This window comes from Mytilus galloprovincialis, chromosome 1 (genome assembly GCF_965363235.1).
Source record: "Mytilus galloprovincialis chromosome 1, xbMytGall1.hap1.1, whole genome shotgun sequence".
In the NCBI taxonomy this organism is placed as follows: domain Eukaryota; kingdom Metazoa; phylum Mollusca; class Bivalvia; order Mytilida; family Mytilidae; genus Mytilus; species Mytilus galloprovincialis.
The window spans coordinates 32,964,585-32,989,974 of record NC_134838.1 but is presented as its reverse complement, the minus strand read 5'-3'; the positions used below and the strand labels follow the sequence as shown (position 1 = coordinate 32,989,974).

The following is a 25,390-nucleotide window of genomic DNA, read 5'->3' as shown; positions in this document are numbered from 1 at the left end:
ACTGTAACAGTACAACATAAGAGCAATCAATTAACATCAGTTGAAAATGGCTTTACTTATCTGATGATGCAAAGCAGAAAAATATGTAATAAAACACAGACTAAACTTTGCAGGGTATTTATACATTCCCTCAACAAAACAGACACCAAGTACAGATCTTAGGGGTACTGACTGCTAGTTTAAAGCTAATAACATCTAATAAATTAAAACATGCATGTTTGACTTAAATGTTTAATTTAATTATTTTTCAGATATTTGTAAAATAGAATGAACTATCTGATATTCTAGTCTGTGGTCTTGACATTAAAGAACAGTAAGTACTATTTTAAATACCTAATATTTTACTGATTCAGGCCTTCAACAACTTTTGTAAACATGCTTTGACAATAATTTCTGTCATCATTAATGTTTTTTTGATACGATCTATTGTGTTTGAATTGATACCAGACTTTACATCAGGGAATTAAATTATTTTACACATTTTATCAAGCATGTTGGGAATTAAAATAAAATGTCAGTTTGTTGACAATGATGTTGTATTGTAGCTACATAAGGAACAAATCAATGAAAGAATAGGAATGAGGAAGCAAAACCGAATCATTTATGAAAATTTGATTTTTTAATGTTGAAAAAAATATTTTTGAAATTTATGGATATCAATTGTTGCATTGATGTTATTAAAGTTGAGATTTAAGTAAACTTGATTTTACCTATCGAAGATCAAATTAAAATCACTATATTGAAATACTTGGACTATTGATGACTTTCAAATTCATGCACTTTCACATACATTTTTGTATGTCAGAACATAAATGTTATTACGATTGTTGAATGATGTCTTTTGCATCGATTGACCTCTGGTCAACCAATGTAACAACTCATTCATAAACAAGTTGCTTTCTTTAAAAAAAGAAGCAATACATGAACCTAAGACCGCTGACTGCCGGGTCACCTGAATTGAAATAATTGACTGTGAATAGAAGAAGCCAGTTGAACGTATATATTTACAGCTTCTATTTGAATAGTTATTTTAAAGCTCGGCTATTTTATATATTACTTGGGAATGTACATATTTTTTCTGATTATAACCCATTGGCAAATCCTAATTTCTACTAACCAGATGACTTATGCAAATTGCACAAACCTATCGCAATATAAATTTATGCACTCAGTTTGCTTTATAATCCGGAATTCTGGATGCGTTTATTAGGGCCCCGCCAAAGGCGGGTCGCCCTATAGTGATCAGTCTGTCCGTCCATCCGTAACACTTTGTAATAACTTTGTGTCCGCTCCATATCTAGAGAACCATTATGATTTCATACTTTATGCTTTACATGTTTATTAACCACCACCAGAGGGCATGTCATGATGTATGTACAACTTCCTAGGTCAAAGGTCAAGGTAAAAAAACTTTGGTTTCAGTTGACAACCCTGTGTCCTGTGGTGAAGATCGTGTCTGCTCTATATCTTGAGAACTGTTATGATTTCAAAGTTTATACTTGACATGTATATGAACCAACACCAGAGGGTGTGTCATAATTTATGAACGACTGCCTAGGGCAAAGTTCAAGGTCAAAAACTTTGGTTTCAGTTGACAACCCCGTGTCCTATGGTAAAGATCGTGTCCGCTCTATATCTTGAGAACCGTTATCATTTCAAAGTTTATACTTGACATGTTTATAAACCAACACCAAAGGGTGTGTCATAATTTATTTACAACTTCCTAGGTCAAAGGTCAAGGTCAAAAACTTTGATTTCAGTTGACAAACCCATGTCCTATGGTAAAGATACAATTTTTTAATGCACATTATTCACAGCGGGGCCCACAGAGATGGCTCCCATCTCAATGATATCTAGTTTTATCTATCATATCTTTATATTTTGTTTCCTAAATGAATGCCTTAATATTCTCAACTCGTATTTGAAACTATCTTTACTCATGGTATAGATGTTGTATGCGGTTAAACTGTGGCATGCAATTGATTTGGACCTATTATGAAGAGACTTATTTTGGTCTCATAACACATCTCAAATTTTAAGGGTTTCCTGATTTTACTTAAATCAATTCAAACATTATACAGAGAAACTTTGTTTTGCCAAAGAATTTCTTAATTCAGAAGTTTATAAATAACCAATTTATATAAAAAGGTACCTACGGGTGCGGGAATTCTCGCTACATTGAAGACCCATTGGTTGCCTTCGGCTGTTGTTTGCTCTATGGTCGGGTGGTTGTCGCTTTGGCATATTCACCATTTCCTTTCTCAATTTTAATGTAGATATAAAAAACGCCAGACACGAGTTAAGTCTACAAAAAAAGCATCAGTGACGCTCAAATGAAAAAATTTAAAAGGCCAAATACATTACAAAGTTAAGGAATCTATTCCTTGGGTAGACAATCCTCAGCTTTTTTAAAAGGTCAAAGTTTATAATAGGACAGTGAATCAAAAAAGAAATAAAAGAGAAACAACTCGAGGTCAGAATACCGTTAGTAATGATGACCGTGATTGAAAGTCACATGTAAAGCTCTTTCTGCCGTGTCCTGAATTTAGATAAAAAAAAACGAAAATAAGCTTCCACGAGTGAATTTAATAGTATTGCATGCAAGTAGTATTTTAGCGCACGAAATAGTAAATAGAAAGCATCTCATTCATTGACATTTTATCCGGAATTTTTGAGAACGCAAACCGATAGTGTGCTTTTGAAATGTGATCTATAATGTGAATGAATCAAGACGTGTAGGATATTTGGGCAACACAATTAATACAATTTTCAAAACCGTACCATAGTACAAATAGTTAGATGCTATATTAAAGGTTAAATTATTAAAACAAACAAACAAAAATTGAATTAAAATTTTGTAATGAACTATAACGTTCCTGTTAGTAATTTTTTTCAAATTCTTTTAAATATATTATATCAATAAACACAAACGTCAAATATTTACTGATGGACTTTTTATTTATCGAATAAATCTATTTTTAAATTCTAACATTCCACTATAATGTGAATATATTACTATACAAAATATAAGTAAAGACTTCTAAATCCATACTAATAGTATAAAATAATCAACATTGGGGTTGTAATTAAATTTTGTTGTAATTATTGTAAATTATTTGTACGGTTGTTGTGAGCTGCAAGGATTTAAAATCATGCTTTATGAATTGAAAACACACAAGTATTTTTATTCACGACCGTTTAAAATTTAAATATTTAATAAATTGATCTTACTTTCCGTTTTATGGATATATTACAATACAAAAAAATAAATAATAATTACTCATAAAACATAAAAACCAAAATGGTATGAAATAATTAATGTAGAAATATAAATGAATGATTATTGTTTATACACAATTTTTTTTGTAGGATGCAAGAATTTATTTAGATTTAATTTTTATGTTTCCTTTACAAATGAATTACCAAAGCAGAGTATCTTGTCATATAAAATACTTTAATTGCAACTCTGAAAATATTCTGATTTCAATCATTGTTAGTTTCTCCAGAAACATAAATACAGTATTTATTTTGTATATATTTGTTTGATTCCGATTGAATTAAATACTTTTGATAAGAATATTATCTTTCTGTTTTCCGATCTGATATTAATATTTTAACCAGAATGTTATCTCCCGTAAGTCTAGTATGATGCAATACACAGCATCCTGTGGTTAAATCTTCAAACATAATTAGTTTAAATGTTATCGAGACAACATACAATACCACGTTACAATTGACCCAGATACACACAATATACAGTGGTCGTTTTGTTAAGACCTGTATAAATGACCGAAATCTTTAGAGACGTTCTGAGAGTTTTATTCGAACTTCCGGCCGAGAGATATCGAGTGGCCCATAGACACATCCAAAACTCGCCAATATATAAGCATAAACCCCTCAGGGGGTTCATGCAAAAAACAATTTAAGATTGGAATATTACAATCTTGTTAGCATATATAAGAATAAAGCAAAAAAATAATACGTTCATGGTCTATATGAACCATAGAGTTAGTCAGTCAATCTGTAATTTCTTTATGACATATGGCCATTATCAGAATTATGTCTTAATTATTACAATATGCAATAAAAACTGGATTATATGTTTGGGTTCATCAGTGTAGTAGTTCATTAATTGACTTTAGTTTATCCCATGGGTAGGTCACCAGTGTGAACTAATTTACAGTGAATATCTCCAGAGTCTAGTCTCCATGATAATTATACTGGACATTCAGACACATCATAAATTTAGTTTGTGTAAAAGTGAAACTTGACTGAGTTTGTAGGTACAGGATAGATCTTTAATTTCTTTGTAGAGTACAGACTTACTGTTTAATACTATATCATTTCTTTTGAGATTTCTAGAGGTTCACTTGATGCCCCTTCTTAATGGAGTTACAGACAATTACATCTTACGTTATATTGAATTAAACAGAGGAGGCTCCTGGGATAGGATTTCAATACATGCTTAGTATCAGTTAAAACAAAACAATTCATTTGTAAACAATTTCAGCAACAGGTTTTGGTTCGATGCAAGGTCATTGAGGTCATTTGGGTATGACTAGAATCTGCATTAGAAATGATGAATGCTGCTGTCTGTGTTCTCGTAGAATTAAAAAAAAAGTTCCTGTTATGAATTCATTAATAATACATGTATTTTGAAGATAGAAGATAGAAATAAAAGATGTGGCTTGATTGCCAATGAGACATCTCTCCACCAAAGACCAACTGATGTAGGTGTAAGCACCAATGAGACATCTTTCCACCAAAGACCAACTGATGTAGGTGTAAGCACCAATGAGACATTTCTCCACCAATGACCAACTGATGTAGGTGTAAGCATCAATTAGACATCTCTCCACCAAAGACCAATTAATGTAGGTGTAAGCACCAATGAGACATCTTTCCACCAAAGACCAACTGATGTAGGTGTAAGCACCAATGAGACATTTCTCCACCAATGACCAACTGATGTAGGTGTAAGCATCAATTAGACATCTCTCCACCAAAGACCAACTAATGTAGGTGTAAGCACCAATGAGACATCTCTCCACCAAAGACCAACTGATGTAGGTGTAAGCACCAATGAGACATCTCTCCACCCAAGACCAACTGATGTAGGTGTAAGCAACTATATTTCACTGTACAGCCTTCAACAATGAGCAGAACCGGTTCAACCCATGAAGTTTTTAGCTAGCAATAAAAGACCATGGGATAATAGACAACTAACGAGTCAAAAATGGAGACACAAATTGAGATTAATTGGCAGTGTTGATTGAAAATGAGGAATGTAACCACCATAAAATTATAGGAATTACCTCACTTTCTATTTTGATTTACTGTGAAAGTACTTCAATTCGTGGGTATCAATTTTCGTGGTTTGAGCAATATTTACATGTTCATGGGTTTTTAAATTCGTGGATTTTAGTTTTTCTAAACAAAAAATGAAAAACTAAAGCCTTAAAAAACGAAAGTTACTAATAGTCTGGATTGAAGGAAATTGCATTTAGTAAACATTGACCCATGTAAATCGTAGTGATAACACTAATTAACCCATAATAAAGTGATCAACATATTAAAGACCATCAACGGTGTTAATTAGGCCATACACATGTCACCCAAAGAAAACAGTAACATAAACAAATGCTATCAACGTATCTTGAATTGTCAAATAATTCTTAGTATCAAAATCAAGCTCAGCATGAAATTATTATTTCCCATATGTACCAGAACTATGAGGATATAAAATGAACACTTTTTCATACTGACATATCATTACCAGAATCCTGACTTTCATCGATCAAAAATATTTTTTATGAGAATTAAAAGATCAAAATTAAAAGTTGTACAGTTTAGGTTATTAAAGACTAAATGGGTATAATCCTGCATGTGGTTGTAGTTCTGTGACTTCTATTAAAGTATTCTCAGATTTGGCGTTAGTCAATATATTCTCTAGATCATATCAGTAGTCAAACCTACCGATGGGGATCTTTCCATGTCTTGATGTCGGCAATGGTTGTTTTATTTCGTTGGACACTTAAATTTGTGGATAAAGTCATCCACGAAAACCACGAAAATTGGTACCCCACGAATAAAAGTACTTTCACAGTAACTTGTTTCAAAGGAATTCATAAAAGTTTATCACATTGACTTTGAATCTATTTAGACTAGTTATGACAAAAAAAGAAAAAACTTTCATGCTTAGTCTATTAATTTTTCACCGTTTTAAATGAAAGATTTGGAAATTATTCCGACTGGATTAAATTTATGGGAATTTAACACTTTTAATAAATTGAAATTTATGTTTTGTCAATGAATTATTCAAGATCAAAAATTAAAAACCGTCAATTAGTGATTTTCCCAGCAGTATTATTATATTGATATATGAAGGTACTGCAATATCTCAGTCAAATATTGAACTTCACATTATTGTAATTCATAGACCTTGGCTGTGTAGTCTTGGATTTTGATTAATGCAGGTTCTATGTTAAAAGGGATTAGTTGTCAAATTCAAGTTCACCGATTGGAATCAAATTATTATATTTAATTAAACCATACAATGCAGGTTCTATGTTAAAATGGCATTAGTTGTCAAATTCAAGTTCACCAATTTGAATCAAATTCTCTATTTAATAATACCATACTAAAAGGTATATCCAATTCACAAAAAGTAAAAGAAACAATTAACAAGGCATGGACTCGTTATAATGTATCAGCTTTTTATGCATAATATAGACTAGACACCAATGCTAATTAAACCTGAAGATGTCCTCTGAGTAATGTGGATAATCATAGCACCAGCTATAAACAAAAACATAGGTATAGATAAACATACAATTATTGACTTGCAAGTCTATAATACATTGTCACTGTTTTAAGCTTATATTGACCAAATTGAACCAAAATGACTGCTAAAAGCGTAACATAAATTAAGCACAGTTTACTCTATTTAAAATGTGCAATCTTCTTTGTAATAGAAAGTGTTGTGCACTGCACAGAACATCAAAATACAGAACTAACTTGGAATTTATGAAAAAATTTAACCACAAGAAATTTATCTCATTCCATAATTAAAAATAATTCCAAGTTGAAATAATAGCCTGTTTTTACATATTTTTGTGTTAATTTGTTCCCTGTAAATTTATTGAAACAATTTGGGCTTTAAGAAAATGTTTTTATAGATTAAATTAAGAAGATGTGGTCTGATTACCAATGAGACAACTCTACACCAGAGAACAAATGACATAGTAGTTGCCATCTTTCAAGAAGGACAGTAGTATATAAACTCATAACTAATAAGATTTGTATAAAATCCAATATGCCAATTAGCCGTTTCAGAATCTAAAGAATCATGGGTAATTTCATTGTTCGTACCCCAAAATGAAAATAACGCCACGTCATTGGTTAAATTTCCATTGTTTATGACATTTTTAACCAATCAGGACGTTGTGGTGTACACTTTTGAAAATATTACCCAGGATGCATTAGATTCTGAAACGGCGAATTCTTTCGACATTTCGTAACAATGCCTGATCGAGTAACTGATAATTGTAACCTTTACTATAATTAAAAACCAATTGTTCAGAGAACAATTGAAGGTCTTTCCACCAGTTAATATCTATTTTGATATTAAAATATAAAAAATCAGTCTAAAATGTCAGTTCATATGGCTTTATGATGTATAGATATGAATTTAAAGCAAAGGTCAAAATCTAGAACGTCAAATTAACCTATGACCTTGACCTCAATTTCAAGGTCACAAACTGAGGATTTCAAATCAAAAGACCCTAGTCTCTAATATGTATGGTTAATAAGTTATATCACTTTAAACATAATTTAAGATATGATAGGGGCTAAAACTCCCATTCATTGTTTACGCACCCTTTCAACTAAAATTATTTAGTTACAACATGTCGCAACTAACAATTTATACAAAATAATTTGTCGATATCTTATAAGGTTAATGAAAATGAGTGAAAATAAGACAAATTCAAAAATTAGAATATGACCTTGACCTTTGACCTTGACCTAATTTTCATTTTTTTGGACCAAGGACCTCAAATCAAAAGATCCTAGGTCTCTATCACTTATGGTGTTCCAGTTTAAAATACATTTTAAAATTTCAAATACAAAAAGGGAAATAACTCTCAAATGGAGCGTTCATATTGCTTCGGTCGAAATGTGACAAATCATGCGAAGGATATAAGGAGCAATTTTATAAAATAAATTTGTCGTAATCTTTTACGGTTGCGAAGGAGTTGTGGACACAAGGAAAACAGTGTTTGGGGAGATAACTCCTACAAAGAAAAGTATTCGGTTACGCAGGGTAAATTTCAAAAGCGCATAAACTGTTCGATATCATATACCAAATATCTAAGCGACATATTGCGAAAGAAATGTTTATCGCAAGAACAAAATTTGGCGGAAGAAAAAAAAAAAAAATAATCAGAAGAAAAACAATAGGTCTTTCCACAGAAAAGTGGAAAGACCTAATTAGTAAGTTAATGATAGATGATTTATCATGAAATTGATGATGAATTATAGGAAAATCGCCCCCGTTTCTTTCCCTGTTCTGTTTTTTCCACTTTTGATTTTGATGTATGGAGCTGCAACACAACACTGATATATTAAGACACTTGTAGACAAAAGTCATTATCAGGATACTCCAAATTTGGTCTTGAGAGAATCGGTAAAGTAAAGCCGTCCATAAATCAACCTATTATTAACTGGTGCTTAACTGATGTCGGGATCATCTGTCAGAGTAGAACTGTAATTACCTTGTCAGCAAATGTATATCTTTCCCTTTACTTCCACAATTAATTCAATTATAGTTGATTGGTAAAATTCACTTTCCAACACACTGACAGTTATGCAGTGTAAATTTAGTTTGGTTCCGTTTTATTTCAATCACATTTTTAAAAGTTATTTATTGATTGTAAATGAAAGTTGCCATTTTTTAGTATTTTATTTTAGAAAAAATAATACTTTAAGGTGGTACCTAACACTACAGGGAGATAACTCTGTAAAATCAGCAGAATGTTTTAATGACGTTGTGTTCATATGGAAATATTAAGCTTCTCAATGATCAAAATAAGGGTTTGTCAAACTGTTATATATAAACCCGTGTAATTTTTCTGATTAAACGGTTTGTTCAAATTTTTTGAAATTTTTATATTTTTGTCAAAGGGTCAAAATTTTAAGAAAATTAAACGAGTCAAATTAATTTTAGTTAAAGTGTTAGGTACCACCTTAATATGAATATTCAACTACTGTTATATAATTGATAACATCATTTATATCTACTTATGATGGTACCAAAATTGTTTGGATTATATATATATCCTTTTGTTTCATGTGAAGGTTGCATTGAGTGCTTCTTTACAAGGAACTATATGTCTATATTTTGTTTTATTAAGTAACTATATTTGGTTTGCACATGCTTGTTGACAGAAATCAATTGAGCTTGATGTAAATTTCAGGGTTCAATGTTTCAAGTAAAGTTTTTATAGTTAGAATAGTATTTTAGAAGAGGTATTTTAAAACTCTTGGTAGGCTTAATGTTTGGTATATTTAGTAAAAAGTAGAGCAAAGAGTATCTTTATTAAGAACAAATGTATCTTACTTGATGTGATCTCATGGTTGGTAGACTAAATTTTGTTAAAGGTTATTTTTTAGGGTAAAGATTGCATGAAAAGCCATTATATTCCTATGGCACAGGCATGATATCTTTATGTTTTCAAGTTTCATCACTACCTTTGATAGATAAAACAAAATAGTGCAGTGAAGGGATCATTATTTAGTTCCTATAACAGTCTATTTTGCTATGTCATGCAATTTGTTGATGATATGTTATACTTTGATATTTCAGTTTCAATATGATTTATTTGAATTACAATATTTGTCAAGAAAACATTTTTTTATCAAAAATAACATAAGTGATGCATGGTGTATGAATCTAATGTAAAAATAGTTGAGCTACAAATGTACAATCATGAACAAAGGAAGATAACTCCAACTCAAATTTTTTATTTGCTTCTCAAAATTGTTTTAACGTTTTATATAAAAATGCATAAAATTTCAAAATGAAAGCAATCTATACCCTTCAGTGCACTTTGATTTGTTATTGTAAAAAAAAAATCAACTACATTAAGGTTTTGCATGTAATTAGATTCTCATATCAATCTGCAAATTCAAGAAAATATACCTTACTGGTACGTCTCTTTGTGTAAAACATAAGAGAGTTGGAATTGGATACAAAAAAAATTTTAGGAATCAGGAAGATATATTATTAAAAAATGCAAAACAAATATTACAACAAAATCTTTTTTTCAAAGTTTTAAAAATAGTTTTTGTCTGTATGCATCTATTGAAGTTTATGATAAAAAGAATATAACATGTCATTTTTAGCTCACCTGGCCTAAAAGGCCAAGTGAGCTTTTCTCATCACTTGGCGTCCGGCGTCCGGCGGCGTCCGTCGTCGTCGTTAACTTTTACAAAAATCTTCTCCTCTGAAACTACTGGTCCAAATTAAACCAAACTTGGCCACAATCATCATTGGGGTATCTAGTTTAAAAAATGTGTCCGGTGACCCGGCCAACCATCCAAGATGGCCGCCATGGCTAAAAATAGAACATAGGGGTAAAATGCAGTTTTTGGCTTATAACTCAAAAACCAAAGCATTTAGAGCAAATCTGACATGGGGTAGAATTGTTAAACAGGTGAAGATCTATCTGCCCTGAAATTTTCAGATGAATCGGATAACCCGTTGTTGGGTTGCTGCCCCTGAATTAGTAATTTTAAGGAAATTTTGCTGTTTTTGGTTATTATCTTGAATATTATTATAGATAGAGATAAACAGTAAACAGCAATAATGTTCAGCAAAGTAAGATTTACAAATAAGTCATCATGACTGAAATGGTCAATTGACCCCTTTAGGAGTTATTGCCCTTTATAGTCAATTTTTAACCATTTTTCGTAAATCTTAGTAATATTTTACAAAAATCTTCTTCTCTGAAACTACTTGGCCAAATTAATCCAAACTTGGCCACAATCATCTTTTGGGTTAGTAGTTTGAAAAATTTGTCCGGTGACCCGGCCATCAAACCAAGATGGCCGCCATGGCTAAAAATAGAACATGGGGTAAAATGCAGTTTTTGGCTTATAACTCAAAACCCAAAGCATTTAGAGCAAATCTGACATGGGGGTAAAATTGTTTATCAGTTCAAGATCTATCTGCCCTGAAATTTTCAGATGAATCGGACAACCCGTTGTTGGGTTGCTGGCCCTGAATTAGTAATTTTAAGGAAATTTTGCTGTTTTTGGTTATTATCTTGAATATTATTATAGATAGAGATAAACTATAAACAGCAATAATGTTCACCAAAGTAAGATTTACAAATAAGTCAACATGACTGAAATGATCAGTTGACCCCTTTAGGAGTTATTGCCCTTTATAGTCAATTTTTAACCATTTTTCGTAAATCTTAGTAATCTTTTACAAAAATCTTCTCCTCTGAAACTACTTGGCCAAATTAATCCAAACTTGGCCACAATCATCTTTTGGGTTAGTAATTTGAAAAATGTGTCTGGTGACCCGGCCATCCAACCAAGATGGCCGCCATGGCTAAAAATAGAACATGGGGTAAAATGCAGTTTTTGGCTTATAACTCAAAACCCAAAGCATTTAGAGCAAATCTGACATGGGGGTTAAATTGTTTATCAGGTCAAGATCTATCTGCCCCGAAATTTTTAGATGAATCGGACAACCCGTTGTTGGGTTGCTGACCCTGAATTGTTAGTTTTAAGGAAATTTTGCTGTTTTTGGTCATTATCTTGAATATTATTATTGATAGAGATAAACTGTAAACAACAATATTGTTCAGCAAAGTAAGATTTACAAATAAGTCAACATGACCGAAATGGTCAATTGACCCCCTTAGGAGTTATTGTTCTTTATAGTCAATTTTTAACAATTTTCATAAAATTTGTAAATTTTTACTAACATTTTCCACTGAAACTAATGGGCCAAGTTCATTATAGATAGAGATAATTTTAAGCAGCAAGAATGTTCAGTAAAGTAAGATGTACAAACACATCACCATCACCAAAACACAATTTTGTCATGAATCCATCTGCTTCCTTTAATACTCACATAGACCAAGGTGAGCGACACAGGCTCTTTAGAGCCTCTAGTTTTATATAAGACCCCTTATCAACCCATGGTCAAAATCATCCCTTGAGCCTGTCTGCTCTCGGGGTGATAAGGGATCTGATATGAAAAATGACATGTTATAATCTATATTTATCAAACTAAACATAATTTTATCATGTAAGTGTAAAATTGAGAATGGAAATGGGGAACATGTCAAAGAGACAACAAACAGACCAAAGAGCATCTAGTTATGTTTTTTGATTTCCATTCTTTATGGTAACCAGAAAGATGGTCATGTTATTGGGAAAAAATGACAATAACTTGATGTCATGCCATTTTATAGCTATATATAACTTTTTGAAGCTGAGCTGTAGATCTGTGACCCATAGTCGCTTAAGGTGGTACCAAACTCCTTGACTAAAATTTATTTGCCTAAATTAATTTCATAAGATTTTAACAAAATATTTACTCTAACCCTTTGACAGAGATATAAAAATTTAAAAAAAACTTGATATAATTATTGATTTATCGAAAAAATTTCATTGGATATAAAGAAGTTTGACAAACACTAATTTTTATCATTCTGAGAAGCTTAATATTTCTTAAAACAACAAAACGGGATTAAAACGTACAGCCGATTTATGAGTTATCTCCCTGTTGTCTTATGTACCACCTTAAATCCATGGATTTGGATTTTTTGGTGGATAGTGTATCTCAAAGGACATTATTCCACATTTCCTTATTTTATATCACATTGTCAATATCTTAATACATTGACGGCAGAGATATATTTCAGAACCATAAAATTATAGGTACTAAAAATAGGTAGATTTCAACTCTATCCACTAAAAGACGACACTGTTGACAAATTTCTTATATCTTATTGATATTTCATCAGTCCTTTTAGAACAGTGCAATTAAGTACTACAAACCCCAACCATTAGAAATCTAAATTTACCCTGGTACACAAAGAATAATCAAGTCTATAGTACATATAATGTCTGATGTAATGAATTTTTCATGCCCACTGAAATGGGTTAATTAAGAATAGTAAAAGAAAAGATACCTATTAGAGATATTCTACAAATAAGCCAAGGCTCCATGTTGGAGGCCAGACCTTGACCTATAATGGTTTACTTTTATAAATTGTTATTTGGATGGAGACTTGTCTCATTGGCACTCATACCACATCTTCCTATATCTATTATATATAGTGTTAAATATTCAAAAAATTAATTTGATTGATAGCGTTGAAGATCTAAATAAGATTGATCGCGCTATGTGTGAAAAAAAAATTCCGACTGAGACAAAAAAAAACATAGTTTCCTTGAAGTTCAAATGGTTGCTCCTTTATTACTACCCCAAGGAGGCGGAGTTAGACTGTGCATTAACAACTTTTGAGATGGAAGTTAAAGCACTGGTTTAAGCTCCTCCCATTCATTGCTTATCAAACGAGAAGTTCTCTACGGCAGGATTGGAGACTGAAATAACTAAAAAATCATTCAGTTAACACACTCTACTAAAAATAACTGAGTTAACTCACCAGAAGATCAAAGGAAAATTTACCAGTCATGTTACAAGTACAGTTTATTCTTTGACCAAGCTTTGAAAAACTTTGATAGTGGCAACAGATGACTAAGACCAAGTTTACTGTGTCACATTTTTCTTTGATCAATTTAATTTTTATAGTCACAACTGATTAACTTTATCTCAAGATGTTTCAAACAAAAGTAAAATCTTCAAAATCAACCTATTATTGACAATTTTTCAGTGATAGCTGGTTAACCTGTTAACACTGCACAAGTTTTCAGTGATAGCTGGTTAGCCTGTTAACACTGCACAAGTTTTCAGTGATAGCTGGTTAACCTGTTAACACTGCACAAGTTTTCAGTGATAGCTGGTTAGCCTGTTAACACTGCACAAGTTTTCAGTGATAGCTGGTTAACCTGTATACACTGCACAAGTTTTCAGTGATAGCTGGTTAACCTGTTAACACTGCACAAGTTTTCAGTGATAGCTGGTTAGCCTGTTAACACTGCACAAGTTTTCAGTGATAGCTGGTTAACCTGTTAACACTGCACAAGTTTTCAGTGATAGCTGGTTAGCCTGTTAACACTGCACAAGTTTTCAGTGATAGCTGGTTAGCCTGTTAACACTGCACAAGTTTTCAGTGATAGCTGGTTAACCTGTTAACACTGCACAATTTTTCAGTGATAGCTGGTTAGCCTGTTAACACTGCACAAGTTTTCAGTGATAGCTGGTTAACCTGTTAACACTGCACAAGTTTTGAGTTCCATTACTTGCTTATGGCAATTTAAGGTCCTTTCATCTCCAATCTTTATTAACTAGGACTGCAGTTTTCTAGCAGAAGGTGGATTATCAGGTTCTCTCTGGGTATTCCTCTTGCTTTCACCAATAATAGCTAACCATCATTAGATCTTAGATAGCCAAATATACTGGAAGTGCCATTTAAAAATACCAACAATCAATCTATCTTTAACTGTATACCTATTTCTTGAAAAACATCAATCAATTAATAATTAACCTCCAATTTTTTATTGTCGAGCCTGCGACTTTAGTTGCAGAAAGCTCGACATAGGGATACTGATCCGACTACGGCAGCGGCGGCGGTGTTAGCTTACTTCTTAAAGGCTTTATATTTTAGAAGGTAGAAGACCTGGATGCTTCATACTTTGTATATGGAGGCCTCATGTTACAAAGTTTCTGTCAATCACATGTCCAATGTCCTTGACCTCATTTTCATGGTTCAGTGACTACTTGAAAAAAAAGTTAAAATTTTTTGTAATGTTAAGTTCTCTCTTATTATAAGTACGTCATATTCTGTGTAAAATAGTTTTTGTTTTTATTCTTATTTTATACCATATAGTGTACATTTGCACATGTACAATACAATAAACATTTGAGTATTTTAAATATCATGTATTTGATTGTTTTATTTTAAAAACTGATTCATATGATTAAAAACATAGTTTATTATTTCTATCTTTATTAACAGTGAAGTATTGAAGGTGTCCAAGGTGTTCAATTTAAGTCCATTCCCTTACAACCACTTTCCTATTCAATTCCTTGGGGGTCACTCAGCTGTTTCACATCTGATTTTAGACCATTACGAAATTCACCACTGGTTAATTTCTCTTCTTATCCCCAAGTAATTAACTACTTTCATCTCTCCACCGTCAATTCAACCCCTTTTCGTAGCACCCTGCTACGAGATGAAGCATCGCTTCATCCCCTTTTTGGAACCCTCTGCGTTCCAGTTGATTGACGGAGTGTCCATGTCCACGGGGCTTGGCTACCCACTATACCAAGTGTCGTCGACAGGGCCTGGAGCAAAATTTTCCCAGCTGAGATACTGACTCCCAAAGGGCAAACTTATATTATAATAAAAGTGAAACTTTATCAAGCCTTTGTTATCAACAGCCTTATCAATTTGTCGAAGTACTTGCGTTATATTTAGTCATTTGTCTGGTTCTGGTTTTTATATGGTCAGTAATTGTGGTTCTTCATCTTAAAAAGACTAGCCGAGAGACTGTAGTATTTGGTTCTATGTTGTATATACATGTACATGTTTATGATGAGTATGATTTGCCACCAGCTGTTCCAGGGTTAAAGGGCAACACTCGAAGAAACTATCTTATAGAATCTTCAAACTAAGTTGAAGGTCTGGAGGTAATCATGAGGCACAGTAGTATCCAGGATCACATAGAATGTGTTAGGGGCATCACTTGGCATTCGTCGTTCCCTATGGCTTACATGTCATGTAGGTCTCAAGTCATCACTAGGCATCCGTCTGTCAATATTACATAAGCTGTCATTTCCTCCAGGACGAAAGTATAAATCTTATTATAAGTAGTAGGATAACTATATTTGGTATGTGCGTACCTTGCAAGGTCCTCATGCCCGTCAGACAGTTTTCACTTGACCTCGACCTCATTTCATGGATCAGTGAACAAGGTTAAGTTTTGGTGGTCAAGTCCATATCTCAGATACTATAAGCAATAAGTCTAGTATATTCGGTGTATGGAAGGACTGTAATGTGTACATGTCCAACTGGCAGGTGTCATCTGACCTTGACCTCATTTTCATGGTTCAGTGGTTATAGTTAAGTTTTTGTGTTTTGGTCTGTTTTGCTTATACTGTATGCAATTGGTCTACTATTTTTGGTGTATGGAATGATTGTAAGGTGTACATGTCTAGCTGGTAGGTGTTATCTGACCTTGACCTCATTTTCATGGTTCAGTGGTCAAAGTTAAGTTTTTGAGTTTTGGTCTATTTTTCTAATACAATAAGCAATAGGCCAACTATATTTGGTGTATATAAATATTTTATGATCTATATATCAGTCGCGCAGATTTTATTTGACCTTGACCTCATTCTCACAGTTCATTGCTCAGTGTTAAGTTTTTGTGTTTTGGTCTGTTTTTCTTAAACTATATGCTATAGGTCAACTATATTTGTTGTATGGAAGAATTGTTAGCTGTACATGTCTGCCTGGCATGGTTTATCATGTTTATCTGACCTTGACATCATTTTCAAGGTTCATTGATCATTTGGTTTTCTTGGTTAATGTTAAGTTTATGTGACAGTTGTAATAAAGCTTTACATTTAGGACTATCAACATAAAATCAATGATTATTAAAGAAGGCGAGACATTTCAGTGTGTGCACTCTTGTTTTTTATTATCACAAGAACAAGTGCTAATCATTTCTTTAGTAGATAGAATAAGAATAAAATAAATTTACATAGTTTATTGAATATTCCTCACATAAACCAGTGGGAAGTCAAGTGCAAGCTGATTTATACAACATCTTCATGCTCAACATTATACAAGTAAACGTGTATCATTAATTAAAAGCCTTCTAATTGTGGGGGTGATATCTTTAATTAATTATTCACTAAAATAGAACCAACGTTATTTATGATCCATAGAAAGCTGTTTACAATTATTCTCTCTGGTTAGCTGGTAGACCAAACTTAATGATGGTAATTTTGTATGCACTTCAATAAATCCCACATTTAATACTTAAAAAAATTACCACTTAAAGGGTGCTATTATCTAAACTGTCTGGAGAAAGATACTATAATTACCTTCACAAAATTGCTTCTGATAATTGTGGAGATCAAGCATCATTGATTAAGGAAAAGTTAAAGTAGGATTTGTCAGAAATCTGTGTGGCTGTTGATGTATGATAGTCAGTACCAGTTAGTCTTGTTATTTGGCTTCCTTTAGATGACAGTCCATCTTGATAAGTTCCAATGGTCCTTTGGCTGCACACTCCTGAAATATTGTATGTATTTGTGTTCATCTGTAAAGAGTAGAATCTAATATGATTGATGAAGCTTGTTATCATTATTTCTTGAAGACCTTATATCTTCAAGGTAATTATCACCCAACAAATACAGATTAGTTTTGGCAAATAGGGTTTTTAAGCAACATTAAAGTTTGAAAGTTTGAAGGCTTAAAGGTGATAACAGTTTGGCACACACACACAAAGTGACTTGATCCCATAGGCACATGCAATCTCTGGTGCAGAGTTCATTTCTGTTCCATACATGTGCCGCAGTACTGCACAGTGTTGTGTTACAAAGTATTGAATGGAACGGATATGATCTCTGCACCAGAAATTGAGGCACATGTTCAATAAGCCTACCTATCCAATTTCATTACCAGTTTATAGAACACAGTCCTATCTAACAATTATGTACATTTGTGGAGTTGTAATCATTGGAAACAAATGGAAGTTGGCTCTCTTGCAGCTTTAATTAATTTTCTGGATTATTTTTTGTACACTTCATTATAAGAGGTGAAAGAGTGATCTAATGCTGAAAAAAGTATTCCAAGGCTAACCTCATACAATATAACAATAGCCTCATCAGTGATAAAAAATGACTTAGACACTAGGTCAAACTAGGTCATGGTTGAATGTATATCAGATTGCTCAGACACTCACATTAAATTTGTCATAGAATAAAACTATGTTCCAGACAGAATGTTGGCTCTATACTTGTGAGCAATTAAGGAATTATAAACTAAAGTCAGAAAGATCAATTCTGATAAATCAAGTCAGTTTTATTTCAAAGGTTTCTGAGACTTTTTATGATGGAACTTGATAAATAAAATCATTTAGTACAATAAAATGTGAATTTCTAATGAGAGTATTATGGCTGCCAATCTAATGTTATTATTCCTTTATAGTATACATATCTAAAACTTTGCTATATGTTTTGTAACTGGATATCAATAATTAAATTGTTTTTGAGAAAAATCATTTGCAAGCATTAAACTGCTTTGAAGTTCTTTTTACTGTATATATCTACAAATAGAAGTAGAAAATCCTTGAGCTATCATGTCAGGTAAAATACTCCCTTCAGGGAAACACTTTCTATCCATTCAACTTATTTACTAAGGGAAACAAAGTCATTAATTAATTGTCATTAGGAAATTGAGAATGGAAATGGGGAATGTGTCAAAGAGACAACAACCAGGTCAAAGAGCAGAACACAGCCCAAGGCTGATATGATTGAGGGAATTCAATCCAGTTTTTACACATTCAAAATGTACTTATTCATGAACTACTGATATACATTAAAAACACACCAAAAAATCTATACATTTCATTTTTACACTGAAATGCTTTTTTAAAAGGGTATGTCTGAATGTTTAATTCTACAGGAAGAATATTACCGCCACTGAAGTGCCATTCATAAAGCCTTGATTATTGCAGAATCACAGAACAAATCAAGAATGTCCTTCAGAAATTTTTTTTTACTGTTTTGATGCTTCATATAACATCAGAATACTAAAAACACAATCATGTATATAAAATATTCAAAAGCTAAAACCATTTATAATTGTGTGTAATGGACCTTTCACGTTATTGCTTAAAAAAGACAGTCTTGTTTTTTAATGTTTTGTTTATATTCATGTCGACAAATTGATCCCTGCATAAATGTTATGACTTAAGTTGTCAGCAATCTAACATAAGAATATGCTGTCAGCTTTGAAAATGGACACAGACAAACATATGTAACTGACAATCTGGTCGTAGTTTAGGCTGTAGTTTAAGCTGTTGAAATGTCTGCTGTCTGTAAATCACAATTATGAAAGTACATAAATACATGCTTTTTTGTTTGGTATTTTATAAGATATGATAATTTTCCCAATATAACATTGTGACAGTTTGTCAATTGGATCACAATTATTTAATTTTTTTCACGTAAAGTTTAGATAGGTTTATAAACAAGAGGAAAAACACAGCAGCATGATCAAGATAACCTTCACTGATCATCAGCTGCAGAAGGTGTAACACCACTAATTCGGGCCCGGCCAGAAAGCACATACCAGAAAGTGGTACATATTTAACACAAAATAGTTCCTACGCATGAGTGTAACTTTCAAAATATGTAAGATATTTAGGTATTTTTGGCATCAAATGAAAGCTGAAGGACTGGTGATCATTGTAGAACACCTTTGGACTTTTAATTTAAATTATTAAAAAAACTGCATCAAATTTAAAAAAGAGGGTACATTTTGTCTGTTTGTCAGATCTGAAGTACCTGTTTTGGTACATCCGAAGTTCCTGGAACCAGTTCTTTCTTATATGCCATTAAAGGTATGTTGATTTTTTCAGTACAAGACACCATAAAGTGTTGCTTTGACATGTAATGATTGCCACTTTATTTGAACTTAAAATAAAAGAGGTGTGCCTACTTGAAATGGAGGAATTTAACATAGAAAGCAATGGGACCATGAATTAGTGGTGTACTTCCAGAAGGGGCAATCACTAATTCTTTTATTCTTCACTGTAAAAAACTGTTAACTTTGCTGTGTTTTATTGTTTTACAGTCTACAGATCAGCAAGCAGCTTGGGAATATTTTCCAGTCAACAAAAGAGGATAAAAAATGTAAGTCACATATCAGACTTTTACATACTATCTTGTAATTGTGTCAGTTCAAAGTTACCTGCCATACCAGTAGATGTGGCAACTCTCCATTCAAGTCACAATTTGTAAAAGTTAACCATTATAGGTCAAAGTACGGCCTTCAACACGGAGCCTTGGGTCACACTGAAAAACAGAAAGCTATAAAGCCCTAAAATTGACTAGTGTAAAACCTTTCAAACAGGAAAACCAATGGTCTAATCTATATAAAAAAATAATTTGAAACATTTTAGAAACCAATTCAACATAGACAACTACTGAACAACAGGTTCATGACTTAGGACATTCATTTTTCATAAACTTCATTGTTTTCCGAACATTGATATAAAATCAGTAAATGTGGTGTGATTGCAAAATAGTCAACTATTCACCTAAGAAAAAGTGTATTAGTCAAACCAATAAAGTTTATATATTGAGAAAAGAAGAATTTTTTAATCTTTGTTCCTATTTTCATGTTTTTTTGTGCAATGAAAAGAGGAATGGCAATTTTATTTTTGTATGTGCCCTATTCAGACTAATGATAACGATTTTGAAGCGTATATGACTTGTTCTTAATGCTTCATCAGTCAGTAAATCCTTGGTTTTGACATAATTCTGATAGATGGACAAAACTTTAACACTTCTGGAAAGCATATGTCAATATTATTTAATGTGTATCTCATATTGATTAACATACAGATCATCACACCCAAGAAAAAGGAATATAGATTAGAATCTTACACTTCTGGTCACTAAGTCTTGGTATTGCCTTTTTGTATTAGATATCGTTATATAAATTGGATTATCCTTCTACAAGCCTCAGTAGGTTGACAACAAATTGTCTAATATCTTAAAAACCATAATAAATGAAGAAAAGCTGACAGGCAAAAATTCTCAGAATGACAGAGATAGTTTCTAGTTTATTTTTCCATACAAATTATCTGACTATTCGTATTGCCCTTATATGACAATGGTTTACCCATTTTTGGCATATGGCGATTTCTAAAGATGTTATCAAATAGAGAAAAAACTTGAACAATGAATATCATCATCAAACCAAGATCTACAAATAGTCAAGCATGACCTTAATTGTTAATTTAGAGTCCCTTAGGAAATTACAAGTTTAACCATTTTTTTTGGTGTGTTTTTTGTGCATTTTTTTTTTGAAAATAGGATATTAAGAGAAACTTAATAGCAAAATTAGATCTACATAATAGGATATTAAGAGAAACTCATTAGCAAAATTAGATTTACATAAGTAAGTAAAAATCCATTATAGTCGTCAATCACACCGTTTAAGGAATAATTTTTGTTATATCTGAGTAAATCTGAATCCGCAGCAAAAATGATCATCAAACCAAGATTTTCATATAAGTCAACATAACTGAAATCATCAGTGAACTCCTTATAGGAGTTAAGGCCCTTAATTGATAAGTTTGACCTAACATCACATTTTTGGCAATTATTTTAATCCATAGGGAAGGGTTCATATGTCCTTGACCTCATTTTCATGGTTCATTGATCAATGTTAATTTGTTGTTATTAGGGTTTGTTTCTGAGATGCAATAAGCAATAGCCTAACTATTAGGATTATGATATACACTTCAATCATGATAAGTAAAGCAGTTAAGACATTTCAGGGTGTGTACACTTTATTTTGTATATAAATATATATTACTATGTATATTTACTGACTATTCTCTATAGTGCCCACTCTTGTTGTATGTAAATGTATAGTATATTATATAGACTATACTCTCTATAGTTAAAGAAATATTTATCATACCCTGGTGTTTTATTCTTCTATCTATTTTTTTCATTTATAGGATAATCTTTATTGTCATATAAATGCATGTAACAGCTTGTGATATAGTCATAAACATGTTATTATCAAAGCAGGAAATTTCAGATTTTCAATGTATGCACTTTTTTTTCCATTACATGATCAGTTGTATATTATATGGACATCAAGTTGCTCTGAAATGGAAAACAAATGTCACTTTTACAAAAACAAGCAACAATGATAGTGGGGCATGCTGGGTAAATTATGACTTTAGTGATTATTAAGGCATTATTAAGCTCTTTCTCATTGACTTTATCTATGTCTATTACTTCTATAAATTTAGAGTTAATGTATACCTGCAGCATTATAAATAATACGCTACAGGAACTGATTAGAGACAGTCTATATGTTACACGATCTTTCTAAGCTTAAGTAATTATCTACCCACATTTTGTATTCAGGAAATTTTTAATTAGCAGTTATTATATATTTTATTTATCCGTATTGGTTCCGATTTGATTAAATGATGTTGTAATGTCATTTGTACTTTTGTTTTATGAAACTCCTTCCTGTTATTAAGATTTAAGGGAATATAATTCCAAATGGTCTAAAATCATAAAACCAATGGCAGATATGATTTGAAAACATCAGGAATTGCCATATAACCCAAACTCAGTCTGTATGTGCTTTGATGGAGTTACTCAGACACTTAATGAATGAATTAACATGAATACAGTATTTATATATGATATTTTGTACATCAAAAATCAGATTTGCATGTAATGTTTATGAACAAACAAAAAATTGTATCATGGAGTTTTGTGCTCTTTTTCTGGATCAGTTGTCAGAAATTATACGAATTGTTAGAAAATTCATTAGATTGCTTTACCTCTTTTGGTTAATCAATCTCATAAAATTTATATTGCATTTTTCTCAAGAATTACAAATAAATGCTCCTGCATTTAGTATCAAGCTTATATGAGCATATGCTATACAGAGTGAGTGATGTGTTTTCATAACTTTCACTCTTCAAATTCCTCTTTACCAAAAAAAAACTCATAAAAAGGGTATCTTTGTTGAGCCAATAGCTCATATTACGTCTTGTTTTTTTTTGTGTTTCTCTTTCGGTAATATCATCAAAAGAAATTTTTTTTCCCTTTATCCTTACATATTTTCTAAGGAGCTCTTTGACTGATTTTACGAAGAATCATATTTCATACTTAAGTGACATTAGGCAGAAAAGTGACTTCTTATTTTGTCACTCTTATATGAAAATCTGTTAAGGAACGAGATGCTGAGAAATTGTCATTTGGTCATGAAGAATTGATTTATTTTAGTGGTTTGTCCTACAATACAACAGGAAGAATGAAAAATTACAATTGCTAATATGTCTCCCTAGATATGTGAGCAAATCATTCGTAGAAATATACATGCTAACAATGGGAATACGTTCATATTGATTAGATACCGTTTAGTTTAAAACTTGTAGATAACGGCAGAGTCGAAGATTGGCGTGTTTCCTCATTATCCATTGCCATTTAAAGACATAAAAGATCATTTGTAGAAAAGGAGGCAAATGATTTTAGTTGTTAAGCGTCCATTAAGGACAAGTTATTTCTGATTGTTTTTACTGGATTTGAATGTGATGATTATAATCCTGCTGTTTGATGCTAGTTGGATGCTGTTTTGTTGAGTGTTGCAATAGAAGTTCTTTTGGATTGAAATTGGATAAGGGAAAATTGTGAAAGGTAATAGAATTAAAATATCTAACTTTTTTTTATGAACTATGGATTTTTGTGAGGAAATTGATATTATATTGGTGAATTTAACAAAAGCTCTTTTACTTGAAATTGGATTAGGGATTAGGGAAGCTATTCTCGAAGGTAATTTGATTTAAACACTTTTATAAACTCTCATCTCTAGCAACAAATATCAAATGTTTATGTCATAATTAAATTTTTGATGCAAACATTTGTGCAAATTATTTTTTGGAGTGGAGTGTGAACTACTGATGCAAAACTAGCAGTTATAAAATTAAAGTTGAAAGGGGTTAGCAGGAAGAAGGGGTTCAAATAGAGTTTATATAACTATTAACTGTAATAATTTTCATTAATTTCCAAGCGTTTTGTGAGAAATTTATGGATGTCTGAGAGCTTTAAAAAAAGAAAAGTAACAAATATACTCAAGAGATTGTAGGAATTTGATTAATAGTCGGCTATAGTCAATGAATTTACTTTTACAAATAGAGTTTAAACTGAATAATTTATATTCCTGATCATCAATTCTTAAGATTGATGATTGGTAAATTTGTCATAAACAATATAGAAGTATTTCTCTTTCAAATTGTAAAAGATTAATTGATTTTTTTTTAATTTTTGCTTCCAACAATTGTCAATTGTTGGGTGAAGAATTTGGTCTCCTGCATGGTGTCATAGTGTATTTGTTGGTACAGCAGTTGCTTTATATGATTAAGCCCTAATTGAATTTGTTTAACTTGTCTGCCATGAAAAAGAAAATTGGAGACATTATACAGTTAGTTACAAATCATTATTTGCTTAATGCTCTAGTAGGTCAACAAATAATGGATTGTCCCTCTGATAAATTTGATTTTTACCAAAAGGTGAAGAAAACACCAACTTCAGTTTCCTTAATGCTCTAGCAGGTCAACAATGGATTCCACTCTAATTAATTTTCTTTTGACCAACAATTCCAACTGACCACCTATAAGTGAGTCGATCACTCTTATTAAGACTTATACTAGAAACTCAACTTCAAGATTAATGCCTTTAGCAGGAATCAGCATTCTTCACGAAATACTTGACCCAGAAAAGTCGGAAGCATTAATTAACTCAATGAATCTTCAATGTTTTTTTGTATTTTTATGGCTTGATAATATATTTTTGAGTACCTATACATGTACTAAACTTGCTTATTTCAACCTAAATTGATTTTACTGGGCTGTGTTAATTGAAAAGAAAAGAAATTTGTATATTATGAAAATTGCTATATCACTGATTTGAATGATTTGATAAGTACTCTTATGGATCTTTGCTGTGTCTGTATCCCTCTGCTCAGCTATTAATTTAGGATTCAATAGGTTAAAAGTCAAGTACACATACAGCATCTTTTGATAGAAAAGAAAAGAAATTGGGATAATATGAAAAGTAATAGATCATTAATTCCAAATTATTTGATAAATAGGGTAGTCTTTAATTGATCTTCTCTGTGCATTTATCACTCTGCTCAGCTATTAGTTTAGGGTTCAATAGGTCAAAGATGTAATAATAGGTTAAAAGTCAAGGTCACAGCAGCTATTGGATGACTAAAATTTTGGAAACATTTTGGTTTCTGGATGTTTTCTTTTGCACCATATTGTTGTTATTATAAATTTTGTTTTAGAAGAGCTCTATGGGATTGAGAATTTCCCAATTTGTGGGTCAATAATTAAGTCAAGGATCCAGGTCAAACCAGCTATTGATAGACTAAAATTTGCCAATTGGAATGAGGTACACGGTGTT

General features: G+C 31.9%; 1 protein-coding gene across 1 annotated transcript in view; it reads left to right on the top strand.

The window, feature by feature from the left end:
• Positions 1-251: 251 nt before the first annotated feature.
• The window catches only part of LOC143071922 (neuronal calcium sensor 2-like), an 84,133-nt gene continuing 58,994 nt past the window's right edge, over positions 252-25,390 (top strand). The window contains exons 1-2 of the mRNA XM_076246625.1: positions 252-313; positions 20,016-20,074. The gene's annotated coding sequence lies outside the window, so the exon portion shown is untranslated. The remainder of the gene's footprint in view (positions 314-20,015; positions 20,075-25,390) is intronic.